Source organism: Ixodes scapularis, unplaced genomic scaffold (genome assembly GCF_016920785.2).
Source record: "Ixodes scapularis isolate PalLabHiFi unplaced genomic scaffold, ASM1692078v2 PGA_scaffold4__175_contigs__length_147842914, whole genome shotgun sequence".
Classification (NCBI taxonomy): domain Eukaryota; kingdom Metazoa; phylum Arthropoda; class Arachnida; order Ixodida; family Ixodidae; genus Ixodes; species Ixodes scapularis.
In genome coordinates this window covers 54,349,431-54,364,024 of record NW_024609879.1, presented here as the reverse complement: position 1 = coordinate 54,364,024, position 14,594 = coordinate 54,349,431, and the positions used below count along the sequence as shown (strand labels likewise).

General features: G+C 47.1%; 1 pseudogene; it reads right to left on the bottom strand.

Annotated features, from left to right (window-relative positions):
• Positions 1 to 3,542: 3,542 nt before the first annotated feature.
• LOC115319202 lies at positions 3,543 to 5,831 on the bottom strand (annotated as a pseudogene).
• Positions 5,832 to 14,594: the final 8,763 nt, after the last annotated feature.

Genomic DNA, 14,594 nt, shown 5'->3' with positions numbered 1-14,594 from the left:
AATTGGAGGACAGTCGAGTAAATGTGCACAAGACTGCTGAGACCATAGGCATCTGAAAATAACGTGTGCACAAACCCCTCTACAAAAAGCTATGTGCGCGATGGGTACCAGCACCACCTCCTAGATAACAAGGCCGTAATGCTGATAATTTTTCGCCACAGACGCAGCCCTCGCGGGCCGTGATTGGACGCGAGGGCTGCGTCAGCGTCTCGTGTCTAATCAGAGAGACGGACGCAGCGCTCGTATCCAATCACCAACCGCGATCGGCCTTCTTCTGTGACGAAAAATTATCAGCACTACGGCATTGTGATCTAGGAGGTGTTGGTACCAGACTGTTCATTCACCAAGACAACGCGCTCTCCCACGAATTGACCGTGACAATGGCAAAATTGGAAGAATTTGTCTTCGAGTTGTTTCTTCATCCACCCCATTCTTCTGATATGGCGTCGTGTGTTTTATCAGTGTTCCCGAACTTGAGAAATCTGACTATGTCGGAAAAAGTTCTCATCAAATGAGAATGGCATTACTCCGGTCAGTTCATATTTGCTAGCCTTTAAGAAAACCTATTTTTCTGAGAGAAAGAAAATTTAGAAACTCGCTGGACAAAGTGGATAGTCCTCAATGGGGACTATGTTGAGAAACGACATCAATTTTTTCTTCTAACAAAGCTTTTAACCAGCTTTTTTTTACCAAACTCATCAAACGACCCTTGTATGCACGTTCATATAAAGGTATAACTCGGAACACAAAGCACGCTTTGCATTAGAGATGGACAAATAAGCGCTTTACCAGAAGTCTACTGGGGCACGAACCACCCTGGCGCCCTTGTAATATCAACTCACGCCGAGCGCGATGTGGTACAGATAGAGACGGTACCTACGAATGGTTGGACCACACCGAGAAGGTCAGCAGGAGAAGCTCCGTCTCCACCTCGCGCTTGTCATTCTTCGTAAGTTGAAGCGTTACCAAACTTAGAGAGCTCGAGCCGGAGTTGGAGCTTCCCCTGCTGACCATATATTGTAACAAACTGTATAATATGCAAGTTTTTGCAAGTCGTGTTTCCAGGTTCAGCAAAAACTCTGCAAACAGCCTTGAAATTGGGGTAACCCACATGATTTTAAGCCCGTGTCGAAATTTGACTAAGTTGTCTGATAGTCACAGAAACATCTGTAAGCTCTGCAATTGGTAATATTGCGCAAGGGAGAGAAAGAGAGATACTATATGGTGCAAATAAATAAATAATTATATGCTAGTTCGCCCATATATTTTATACCTTCAGCGAAGGCGAGGGACCCGCAACATTTCCTGTTTGAGTCCTGGTTTTCTGAGAGTCCCTAACCGAGTGTGCTAGCGCATGGTAGCTCGGGGCATGTGGAGAGCAGAAAGATCAGGCTACAAAAACCCGGAAATCCTGGGTTCGTCACCGCCAATCAGGATGAGCATCGTACCGGCACGTGTTTGAGTTGCACAGGCTGAATTTCTCAGGCACAACGTGAGCCAGTATCACCACCTCTCAAACGGCACACATATAAAATTGTTATACCCTTATTTGTGTAAATGGCCTTTCCTATAGGGAGCACCCTTATTCGTGTAAGAAAACACCCTAGAAAGAGGGTGTAATGTCTCACACCCTCAAATAAGGGTGTTTAGACAAGTACGCGAGTAGCGAAAGCGGCCGATTAAATGCGCGGTTGCGGGCGTCAGTGACAGCATACGACGCATTAGCGTGTGGGCTTCATGTTCTTATCATACAAAAACGGACTAATGAAAAAAGAAAGCTTCCGTCAGGTGGAGTTGAACTGACAACCCCTCGATAAGGGCTCAAGAGTTCAACCCACTACACCACCCTCAAGATGCAGATATTGTGTTTTACTCCTGCTACTTAAGTCTTCCTAGCACATTTAGAATTCGAGTGTTTTTTTTATTTTATTTTCGTTAATTTAAAATTTTCACGAGCATCCCTAGGACTACTTATACGTCCCACTTGAAGTATACGCGATCGCGGCTTGATCACGTGCACTTTCCAACCTCTACATCCGGCTTTCGCGCGTGGCGGCGCTTTTCTATTTGGCTGTATCGTCCTACACACGAATTGACATTTCCACGTTTGGTCGCATCAACGTACCGAAATTGAATCGGTCGGACCACCCCGTGCAGTTCATTAGGACTTTCAAACTATACCTGATTGTGACGATCAGTCGAGATGCCTTTATCGCCATTGTTTGTCGTAACAAAGTTCGATTAACTGATGAATGGGTTAATCCGACATTTCACCGACACACCCCTCTCACACTCTGTAGATATGGGTGTAAAGAGAAAGACGAACACTCTTTTAACACAATTTACGAACGATATGTACCTGTAGGCTGTGTGAACGGTTTAGGATGGGTGTGAATCGTCCGTACACCCTTGTTACACCCATCAATAATTGAAAATCGTGTAAAAATGGTGTAAGATTGGTGTGTTTTCTAACTCACACCATTCTTACACCCTGTTTACACAATTATGGGTGTTAAAATTTTTACTGTGCAGATCTAGCTCATGCGGAAACGCACACGACGAATGTAGTTGCCTGGTTTAATCTTTTGGAAAGCTGCGAGGCCACATATTTGCTAAACAGGGCTTTTTTGAAGTATGTAGTTAAAAGAAACGCAATTGGCGACAGCGGGCGATGTTCTATGATTAAACAATTCTACAGGGTCTCCTGTTTTCCATCTACCTTGATATCGTGGACTGTCTTGTGTGCACTTCTAGATAGTATTTTGAAGTTTATGTTTTACTTATTATTTTCCTTTTGGTTCAGCACTCTGCTTTCTCAAAGTTAAACAAGCTCGAACGGACTCTTGTGTCTATCAAACGCCATAAACAACGTGCTTTTCCGAGAGACTCTAAAAGCACCACGATTCTATGAGAGAGAAACAAACAAATGTTTATCGAGCGTTTAGCGAGCATGATTTCAGTTTTGTGTGGCGATGTTGTGGACGCTGTAAATGAGAAATTTGCCAAGTGGAATATGACCGCTAGCCTGAGGTTTTTAACGTGCACCACGCAGTGGTAATAGACGGACGCGCCCCGGTACAATGTCCATCCACATCGAAACGGACAGGGGTGGGGATTGAACCCTTGAATCCATAGGCTGTGCGGTGCGACCATTCGATCCTTTATTTATGAAAACAAAGCAGGCAAGATGTTGGGCCGACTTGGTAGAACCAGGAAGACCAGGAAAGGAGGACTACACGGTGACACGGCGGTCGCAGACAGGGTGGTTCCCAAGAACAGCGCCTGCGCGCCTTTAGATCATTTTATGCTTATTTTTTTATGTCCACTTGAATCCTAAATACTTTAACATAAAATGTGCTGGACCCGAGCTTTTCCTGCAAACATTCCGTGAGGAAGGTATATCCCCTTCAGGCGCAAATTAACAATTTTTACTGGAAAAATAATTTGAGCTTATTTATAAAAGCAAAAAAATACATGAAAACTAAATGTAGTGTCAAAACAAGTTTTCTTTCGTTTTTTTATGTTTTTTATTGCGTCCACAATTGTGCACGTTGCGCTCTAAGTAGGAAAATTTTTTAAGATATTTCAAACAGCTTACTACACATTTTCTACACATTTTCTTGACACATTCTTGTGAGAGAAATGAAAGAGAAGAGTGTTTCATCTAGAAATCTCGACCCCCAGATCTGCCAGCCTAATTCGTATGAAACAGGAAGAAACAGTTCTTCTGTGCCGACAAACAAAGGAAAATGCCGCACTTCTTGCAGCGAATTCGGCTTTTTGAGCTGCAGTCTTCTCGTCTGCACCGTTGGGCAAATGGCATGCTGACATGTTCTGGCCAGTGATAGCAGCCGTCGTACCGAACTGTGTTCGTGGGTAGTGGCTCGGCATTGTGAGCCTTCTTTGCCACCGGCTGGGGGCTTTCATTGCTTGGCCGACCGCGCTTCTTTTGGGCCGTCTTGTTGCATGTTATTAGGCTATGGGCGACATCTGTCTGGAATGCCAGCATGTCCATAGTGTTCTTTTGAGCAGCTTTTCCTGGAATGCTAGCCAACTGTTTGCCAAAGAGAAAGAGGCGAAGTGAGATATTACTCTTACGGTCCATTTCTTCGTTTTCGTCCGCATGGGGTAGAACGACATCACGAAGTCAAGTTTGTCGACTCCTCCCATGTACTTGTTGTACTGAAGAATTACATCAGGGCAGTCTATGTCGATGTGCGTTTTTTTTTACTCGCTCCACCTCTTCACCTTGTTGGTGTTTCCGGTTCCAACATGGGTTGAGGCCATGTTGACCACGCCATTGTCTTGCCAACGGACCAGCACGATGTCTCCTTCTTTAGAAACTTTGTGATCGGTGCATCCCCTGCCTTCTGTCTTCATCTGTTTCTCGGTCTTCAGCTGGCATCCAAACAAGCGGTTTGCCCTAATCGTGCCGCTGGCCAAAATACCTATCTCCTTCAGTTCAAGAAAAAGCTTCACTGATGAGAAGTTGTTGTCCATAAAGCACTTTAGATTTTGTCCTTGCGGCATTTTCTGGACAAGTCGCATCACAACGGAGCCACCAAGTCCGAGGTGGGAATGCTGCGCGCTCACACCAGTGCCTTTGCCTTGGTATAGCTCATAGTCATGTGCGAGGCCGTCGGAACTGCAGCGGACAAACACCTTGACCCCTTCTGGGTTGGGTTTTCCTTTGACGAACTGCTTCGCTGCAACGCGACCCGTAAATGCAATCATCTGTTCGTCCACGCTGTTATGCTCGAGAGGCTCCAGCAGCAAGCATCGCTGCCTGACTGCTTCAATGACGGGACGAACCTTCCAAAACTTGTCCTGGCTGTTTGGATCTCGCGGAGCATTAGAGTCCGAGATGTGTAAGGCGGCTCTGATCTTGAAGAACCTTTTTGCACTCATTGCTTCAGCAATTGCCGGAATTCTTGTGGCAGTAGTCCAGTACATCTGCACTCTTGGGAATTTCAAAATCCCCATGAGCATGAGCATTCCAAAGAAAACCTTGATTTCTTCTTCGGTGGTTCCAAGTTCAGTGCCATCTCGCTGAAGCGCATACATGTTTGTAAATTTAGCAAAATCTCGAAAGATCTGAGGTGAAAAATACCGGCTAAAATACACCAGTGGCTCCTGCGGCACTGAGCCTCCTTGCGGTCGATAGGAACAAGCAGTGTCAGTGGGAGAAAATTCTTTCGCTTCCCATTTCACAGAAAACTTCTTTGATGCGATGCTGTCTTTCGGCTGCACATGGACAGCCTGCGAGCTTCCTGGAGTTCCTGAAGTGCTCGTAAATTCGCTGCTCCCGACATTAGCGTCCTGCAATAAATACGTCTTCACTTAATTTAACAAAAAAAGCTAGAAATAAACTTGCACTTACTGTGCTTTCCAGGTCAGCTTCGGCGGATTCGTCATCGGAAAAATCCCCGTCCGAAATATCTCCATTTGCAATTTTTTCCAGCAGCTCTTCAGCCGTCTCATCATCCAATTTCCTTCTCGCAGCTGCGTGATTCTGGATATCTGTAGGAAATCACAGGCAATTTATGTTAGACGTGTTTCGCTAGGAAAGTAATCCCCTGCTCCCAAAGAACCTTTTGTGCGAAAGACTGCCTTCAGGCGCGATGTCAACTAATGGGGACGCAAAACTACAACAGTCCTGTTCAGTATTTGGTACTTCGACTGCGATAACAACAATCGTCATATCGCATCTAGTGTATCGTTAAGTACATGCAGCTATTTTTTCATTTTGCAAGACATGCTGCATTATGAATGAAAACTTCAAGAAAAGAGAGCCACTTACTCGTTCCGCCATAGAACGTCGAGGCGTCCATCCTTCCACGTGGTTTCTAAAACGTTTCTCCGAGATTTCCCGAGATGGCGCCACAGGTCCAGAGAGAGCAGCGTCCACAAATGTAAACGGTGCGCTTCAAAGGCAATTTCTTTTCCGTGTACTATTTTAGATTGGCGCGTAAACGTGGCGTGCACATTTGTGGACGTGGCGCCCGAAGGGGACCAGGAAGACCAGGAAAGGAGGACTACACGGTGACACGGCGGTCGCAGACAGGGTGGTTCCCAAGAACAGCGCCTGCGCGCCTTTAGATCATTTTATGCTTATTTTTTATGTCCACTTGAATCCTAAATACTTTAACATAAAATGTGCTGGACCCGAGCTTTTCTTGCAAACATTCCGTGAGGAAGGTATATACGTTATGCAGGAGTCCGAAAAAATAAAGAGTACTGGAGAAAGCGTAGACGCTCGGACACTCGGTTTGGATACTGCGTGCCTCCGATTGTGCTTCCGACATTAAAAATAATCAGCTATTTTTGGTTATTGCACTTAGCTAAAATTGCATGCGGGATTGCGAGCTTGAAATCTCGCCTTGTGGCAGCGGGCAGGGGGCACGATCGCGCTCATATCATAAGTGAAAGTGTAGGTAGCCAGGACAAGGATTACGCTCACATGCTTCGGAGAAAACCAACAGACGCAATATGCTGGTGTGAAACAACTGTGCTACCGCAAAAAGACGCAACGTATGCCTTCCACTTACGCTCACGCGTTACTTTCGGCTGGGTTTTGTTTCCTTTGCTCAAAGGCGCTGTTTCCAACAAGCTAACGAAAGGTGCCCCAAATCATGCAGTCTGTCTTACCACTATCTTTGCAATGGTAGTGCGTGAAACAGCATAATGATAAGAAGTGCGACTCCACCTTAAGGACTCACAAAAGTCACGTGTCTGGGAGAGTTGAAAGAAACATTTGCTTTATTCAACTTACAGATGCAAGAAGGGGTTTAGAGGCTTCACAAATTCATCACGGAAACCGGCGCATGCTCTTCCTGCTCCCCCGCCGAGCCCTATAGTAATTGTTGCATGCTGTCTCAGTCCTTAACCCAGTTTATTAACACAAAATATGTTTGTACGCCAGTTTCTATGAAAAACCGTCAGGTTAAGCCCTTATGTTTTACCGCTACATTTGTTACAATGTTATATAAACAAAAAAAAACAGCAGAAGCGATCGGGTGGGATTGAACTTGGGAACTACTGATCCGTAGCCCGATGCTATATACAGACCAAGCTATGGGGCGAACACGTTTCAAAGCATCAAAGTTCATTTTTGTGGGACCCGATGCCTACAGCGCGCACTCACGGGGCAAATACGAAGAAGGAGCAAGGAACAAAATATAATACCCGAGACCGAAGGAGTTGTATTGTACACTAGCTGTCTCACAAAAAACCGTGAAGTTTAGCGGGAAGCGGCACTAAGCGCTTCCCGCTAAAAAGCCATCTGTTCAATGGAAGCCTTGTGCCGATATTAGAGAGTTTTAGCAGGTTGTTTTTATCCACGATAACGATACCTCCTCTCCCCTCCGGCGGCCTTGGGCATGCATCGTACCGTTATCAGGGCGAAAAAGCGAACTGCTAAAGCTCTCCATTAACTCTGTAGCACAACTGCCGCCCACCCCTGTTGCAAAATACTTATTATTCGCTCTAAGGTTGCTCCATAACTACTAACTTGGGGGGGGGGGGGGGGGCGTTCTGAACGTTGGATCGTACTATACTCCGTTCGCCCCTAAGCTGACAGTGCGGTGGAAGCTGCGTTTTGCCAGACCAATCAGTGGCCTGCCTCTTATCTCCTGAACTCGCTCTCGGCACGTGGTATGTGGAGATCAGGGTGGTCACGTGGTGCAAGGCCGACAGTTGACTAGTCCAACAAGCACACAGCTTCCACCGCACTGCCAACTTAGGGGTGGACACGAATCGAACGCGACTCGACGGGCGGACGACGTTGAGACATCCCTCCCAACATAATCTATAAACCTCCCAACCTTTCTATATTTTCCATCGTTTTCTCCCGACCCCTTCCCTATCGACAGTGTGCGCACTGAGCGGACAAGCAACTAAGTCAATTTTCTAAAAAAAAGGGGAAATAAACATATCTCTCTCTTTCTTACTCAGCTAACAGCTGCTGTACCATCATACCTCGGGATATTAGATCTGCAACAACGAACAAAAGGTCCGTAGAAGGAAAGATCATATCGTCTACATCTTCATCGCTCCTCGAACCTGCTACTTGTTTCGTGTTATACACCTTCCAAACGCTTATATCTGGTGCGAAAAATTCCGAGCGACTGGACTGTAAACGCAGGTGCGGAGTACGATATTTCGCGGAGAAGAGCTACTGCGCATGATCAAAATGCACTCCACAGCCAAATAAAGATGGCAACTAACAGAAGATCGAAGGTCTACACCATGCACATTGGCCCCAATGTATAGGCAACCTGCAATGCTGTTTGGTTTGGCGCCATCTAGCGACTGAAGCAAGATATATTGGGTACCCCTGGGAGTGGCGGCTGCATTGGTCAATCGTGAGCTATTACTCTGGTGGCGCCGCTGAGCCTAGTGTCCGAAGCAAGAAATACTGGGTATCCCAGGAAGCCGTGATCGCGTAACGTGCCAGTAGAGCGAAAGCTACGGCCCTGGCGGGCCAATCGGAACGTGACTGCGTATCACCGGAGCGCGCCTCAACTCCGAAGCGTCATGCTCGAATATGTGTGCGTTGCGCTCGTATACGTCGCGCATTTCGAAGCATTCGGCACGCAATGTGGGGCTTATCGTTCGCCGTTTGCCAAGTTACAACGAGATAGGGTATAACCGTGCGCTCTCACCCTGCTGGCGCCGCCTGGCCGTTGCCGGTTGCCTATATGGGTCCATTCAAATTAGAGCCTTCTGCGAGATACCATCTTTGTTTGCTGGGCTGTGGAACTCTTTCGTATGAGAAATAACCCTCTGCGGAATATCGTACACCTGTCGTTAATATGAAGGTAGAGGCCGGTCCGTCGACCGCTCCGTACTATCCGCGTCATGATGCGGCAGGCGTGGCGGCTATCGAGCCTTATCGGCGCTTGGCGCCTCACCGAAATTAAGCGCTTGGATCGAACACTGTCTTCGCTTTTACTGCTCCGCTCTGCAGAGAGCGTGAAGGTGGATTTCTATTTTGCGACTTTTTGTGGGCGCTGTGCACACGTCATTGACGGCAAATAGTTCGCATTTTGCTCGTGGAAAAGCGCCGACGTTGCTCGGTATAGTTCATCAAAACTCAGATTCTTTCTTTATTATTCAGTGAACGCTAATAGCGATAAATATTTTTACAAAAGAAAATATTTCGAGCGTATTATGACAGAAGCCACTTCGACTTTTCAAAAATGAGCGTGGCCGAATGAGCCGAAAGAAATGCCGACCGCATTCAAGAAAAAAACAAATAGTTACTTTATCAAGTCACCAAAGTGCCTCCTGATAACGTCCGAAAGGCTCCTACCCAATTGTCGCACTTTCTTCAGGGAGCAGCAGCAGAGCTGAGCTGATTCACACGCTGAATCTCGGCGTAGCGCGCGATAAGGTGCGCAAGCCGCCAAGGGCCGCAGCATCATGGCGCTGATAGTACAGTCGGCGGTCCGGCGTTCACATTTATATCGACGACGGGTGTACGTCGCATTCGCATCCACAGCCCAGTGACTTGGCAGTTTTCGTCTTTGTCAGAACAGTCGGAAAAGTGTACACCCTTCATTATGGATTATCACAGATCGATGGAAACTTGTTTTGTTCCGTACGTTACTACCAAAAAAGAAAAGGCATACACGAGAAGCGCATAAGCCAGGAGAAAAGCCCACGCGAGTGCACTTCGAAAAAAACAAAAAAAACACAGCCTACTAATGCTTGGGCGGTAAAATGACTGAAGTATCATCGGTCTAGGCAAGTTCTTGTAAGAAAACCTGAGACTGGGAGTTATTTCACGCGATAGCGTAAGGCTCCCGTTCAGCGGAAAAGCCGGCGTAGTAGTAGTCGGCGTCCGAAGTGACTTCGTAGGAAACGTGACCCGTGTCGAGTAAAGGGGTGTCCAAACAGGACACTACAAAACCCGCGACTCCGGCAAATCGTGCCGCGCTCTGCCGCGATCCGCTTCCGGCCGTCGGAGGGAAATTTCCCTCCGTCAATTCTTCCCGGGGGGAAACTTCCCTCCGTCAAATCTCCCCCTCGCTTCCTCCACGGCGGCCTTGCTCTGCTTATCACGTGGGTCTGGAGAGCCACTCACACGCTCTGTTGGCTGTCGGTCAATGGCTCAAGGCCTCCGCTCACAATACGGAACCGCATCGGACGCCATCACGACGAAAGTGAATCTCGACAAAGAAAGCAGATCCGAGGCGGGCGAAACGCATCCTTCGACGCAGGAATGTCCCAAATCCACCCAAAGCCGGACCTCCTTGGCCTTCGAGCCGAGGCGACGGCGGTACGCGAGGGCGTTGGCGAGGTGAGACAGACGCAGGTGGCGTGTGACGTCAATCTGAAGAGGAGAGCAGTCGTGATCGTAAAAATTTTCACGACTCCTGCAAACATTTTCACGACTCCGACAGACCGTAAAAATAGAAGCGTCCGCTTCAATTTTCACGATTTGTCGGAGTCGCGGGTTTTGTAGTGTCCTGTTTGGACACCCCTTTACCCGGGTCACGGCGTCCGGCGTGACCTCGTGGGCGGGCCCCTCCCCTTCCCTGAACACTCGGGTCACGTGACCCGGGTGTTGAATGGGATCCCCTCCCCTTACCCCCCACACCTCCCATCCCCTCCTCCACTACTCCTATCTGACCCCCACTCCTTTCCCCTGCCCTCCACCCCTCGCCCTCCCTTAGTAGCAGTCGGCGGCGGCGTGACCCCGTGGGAGGGCCCCCTCCCCAGCTCCCCTGCCCTCATCCACCCCCTCCAAGCCCTCCATTCCCCCAACTCCCACATCCCTCCCTTCCTTCCTCCGCCTCCCCTGCCCTTCCGCCCTCCTCCACCCCTGCGCTGACGACCCGGCCTTGCGCTATCGCGTCATACACTTAAGGCGGAGCCTAAGTGTCCCCCCAATTTTTATTTGCCCTAGTCTCAGGTTTTCTTTCAATGATGTTTCCTAGCCAGCTCACTCGCGTACTTTCCCTCCTTACAGTTCTTGTAGCTGGATGTACAGTCTCCCGCAACATGAAGGACCCATTCGACCAGGCAGTTTGAGGCTGTTTTGGATTTGCCTATGCCTGGACCATATTTCTTGACGTGAAAGAGTGAAATAAACTTTTATCTTTCTTGTCGCTCAAAATTAAGTGCGCCTGGCGAAAGTGGAATAAGCGCCGCCCCATAAATTGCATCGGCGAATGGGTCCTTCATATTGCGAGTGACTGTACACGCACTTAGCGCGGGTGTACGGCCTAGGGAGCAGCACGACATGAAAAATGTCGCGCTCCGTCGGTTCTTCGATGGGGTCTGGACTAGCTGTATTGGCGGCATAGGCGTGCGCACAGGGGGGGGGGGGGCAGCCGCCCCCTCTAATCATTTAGGGGGGGGGGGGGGGGCAAGGTTGGCCCGACTCGAGGCGCGATAGCGCCGGCTGTATAGACCTCCTGCGCTAAAGCTTTAAACAAACTGTAGCGCCCTCATTTAGGGTAGTACAAGCTCGGCTGATTGAGCATAGCACTACTTATGGCACGTTGGTCGAGCTTTTTCAATTCTATGTGGTGCTAAAGAACGAAAAAATACCTTTGGACGCCAGAAATCGGCCAAACTCAACGTTGCAGGAAACTCGAAAGTGCCAAATTCATGACACCACCGCTAGAACAAGCGTCTCATATCTCTGGGTGGTGACGTCACGAGTCCTGTTTCGCGACGCTTTAATTTTTTTTTTCTTTTTGATGTCTACTTTGGAACCCGTGAAACGGCATCTCTTGGCTCACGCTCTCAGCGTCTTAGCTTTAACGTCGTTCAAATTTCTGTTCTGTTTTTTTGTATTTTAATCGTGATCTCGCACTCCGCACCAGAGCAGGCACGCTTCTGCATGCGTGACAATTTGAGACGCTAAAATTTGTAGTACCCAAAACAAGTCCTAACAAGTCCCATTCGCAGCACCCTCCGGGCAGCGCAGAAGGCCCATGGTTTTTTTTTCGACGGCATAAAACACCGACGCCAAAGTTCCCTCCCTCTAGTGCGCGCAACGAAAAAAAAAAAATCATAAAAATATGCCGCAACGCAGTCAGTCATCAAACAGTTGGCGACAAAATCGCGTAGAATTTTGCTTAAGACTTTTCACGATTGGTGAAAAGTATACCATATCTCGCACGTGCTACACATTTTTAGTAATCTAGTCATAAAATATTTTTACCACCACATAACATATCCATCAGTTTGTAAAAGGTTTGTGGAGCATGACATAATGCGTGCTTGTTATCTTGTTGTTTCTATTACATGTTTCTATCAAGCGCCAGAAAGTAAGATTATCAAGTGTACGTTTGGATGCTAGAAGAAAAAAAAATGGCATGTCATAGCATTTATCTTTATTAATTACTAAATGTTGTAACTTGCTGTTTCTCGTATTTTTAATCTGCGGTATATTCTCGTGCTTTTAAGCGTTGCTATTACGTTGTGTATTGGGTGGCGTTTTTCGTCCTCTGCATGAACGTTGCAGACGCCATATGACAGCTTTCGCCATGTGTAGGTTCACCCATGCGTTTGCCCTGTATGTATACTATATTTTCCATACTAGCAGAGTCACGTTGAGGCAATATGTTTAAATATTCTGTGCTGTTAGAGATGGCATATGTTTCGTATCTTTCTCTGGTTTAGAAAGAATAAAAATTCTTTGCATGCTCGTTGCGTCACTGACGCCTCAGCTGCGCAGGGACTGCCTTTCTTTGCGGACGTTTCACAAGAAAGTGAAACCTACTGCTTAAAGGGATACTTCAACAAAATTTGAAATATTCCCGTCGTGTTCAAAAATAGGTTCAATATGATCCACAATATCCGTAAATGACAATCGCACGTTTGTATTTTGAGCCTGGTGGCTGTATTTTTCGTTATAAGCGGCCCACTCTGGCAAGCGCTCAGAGAAGGCCCAGCTTAGAGCACGTGACATCCAACGCAATCGTGACGTAGGTCGTCTCAAGACGAGCAAAGCTACGGCGAGGCTGACGTCGAGAGGATGGCCTAGTGGTTCCAGCCACCGAAGCGGCTGCTTTTGTACGAATTTTGAGTGACGGGTTAATCTTCTATAATCTTATAGGGGGACAATAGCGACTTCTGCGACACACAAAAGAGATTCTCGGGAAGAGGAGAGTTCCTCCTTCCCCCTTCTCTCGTCGTGGCCGGAGACGAGACAACCTCCGTCACCAGCTGTCAAGGTTCCTAGACGAGCATTACAAACGAGGCGTTAGCGACATCCACCAGGTGCTCTTTGCTAATCGTTTAATTCGTTTTAAAATTCCTTTTCGAAACTTTTTTAGCAAGATATTGGTATGTTCCATGTGATACTGCTCTTTTGAACACATATAGACCAAAAAAATAAGCGCCGAAATTTCGTTGTAGTACTACTTTAAAAGGGGTACTCCACCGGTTTTTTCATTGTCTCCGATTTGCTTGAAACTTTGCTAAACTAACCAACAAACGTTGCTAAAATAGTGTCCCAAATATTAGGTCAAAATATTGTTCTTCGCGAAGTTATTGAATTTACAGTTTTGGTCTTCACCATGTTTTTCAAACTGAAAGTCTCTACTGGCAACAACAACAAAGTGACGTCAGTGGAAGGCAGGGGTTAACTTTTTGGACTACAGAAGTTGTTCCCAGCGGATTTGAAGCAGTTTCATGGTGTCAAATGAGTGCTTTGGAAGCTCGCTCCCGCATCAGCGCTCCAGCACGGAACAAATGATTGGCATATTCTATTTTTAGACTACTTGCTCGACTGGCAAGCCTGCCTGCCACTGACGTCACGGCACTGAAAAGTGCGCAAATATTTGAATATTGGTTTTTGCACCATTTTCATTTGGCGATTTCACAATACCTATTATGAATTTCGCGATGCTAAATAGCATACCGGAAAGGCTAAACGCCGGGGAGTCAGAAAATATAGTTAGTTGAGGTAGCTAAAAAAATCGGTAGAGTACCTTTTTAATAATATTATGTATATGTTACAATTCAATCTTCTTTAAAAAAACGTTCCATAACCATATCTCGTCTCAGCACTACAATATGAGCGTAAGAACATCAGTGGGAGCGCGTTGATAGAAAGGGGGGAAGGGGGGTGGGGGCGGCGGCGGGGCGCTCTGGGGAAACCTCGCCCCCCTAATGAAAAATCCTGCGCACGCTTATGGGCATATGTATAGTCGTCTGGTGGAGATATCAGTCAATCCTGTGACACAGTCTTTACTTTGTAAAACATGAAACATCATCTCCCCACCCGCGTTCTTCCTCACCTTCTACAGATAATTGATTCGGCATTGTGATACACAACCGCCACCGAATGCAAAAAAATCAGGTAGATGAAATAAGATGTCCATAACAATGTTTGAGTCTTGGTGGAACCTTAGAAAAAAAAACTGGGTGCGAACTCCCGAGAGTTCTGAAGTATATCATTGCCTGAGGGCCCGGGATTTTTGATGGTAGTCGAATTTCCCGGGCCTTGTGTTATAAGAGATACTGAAAATCGCATAATTTGGCATGGAACTACTTCAGGTCATGCAGTTAGTTCACGCCAGATTGTCAGATTTATAATGAGCGAAATAATTAAAAGCTCACTAAAACAGCAT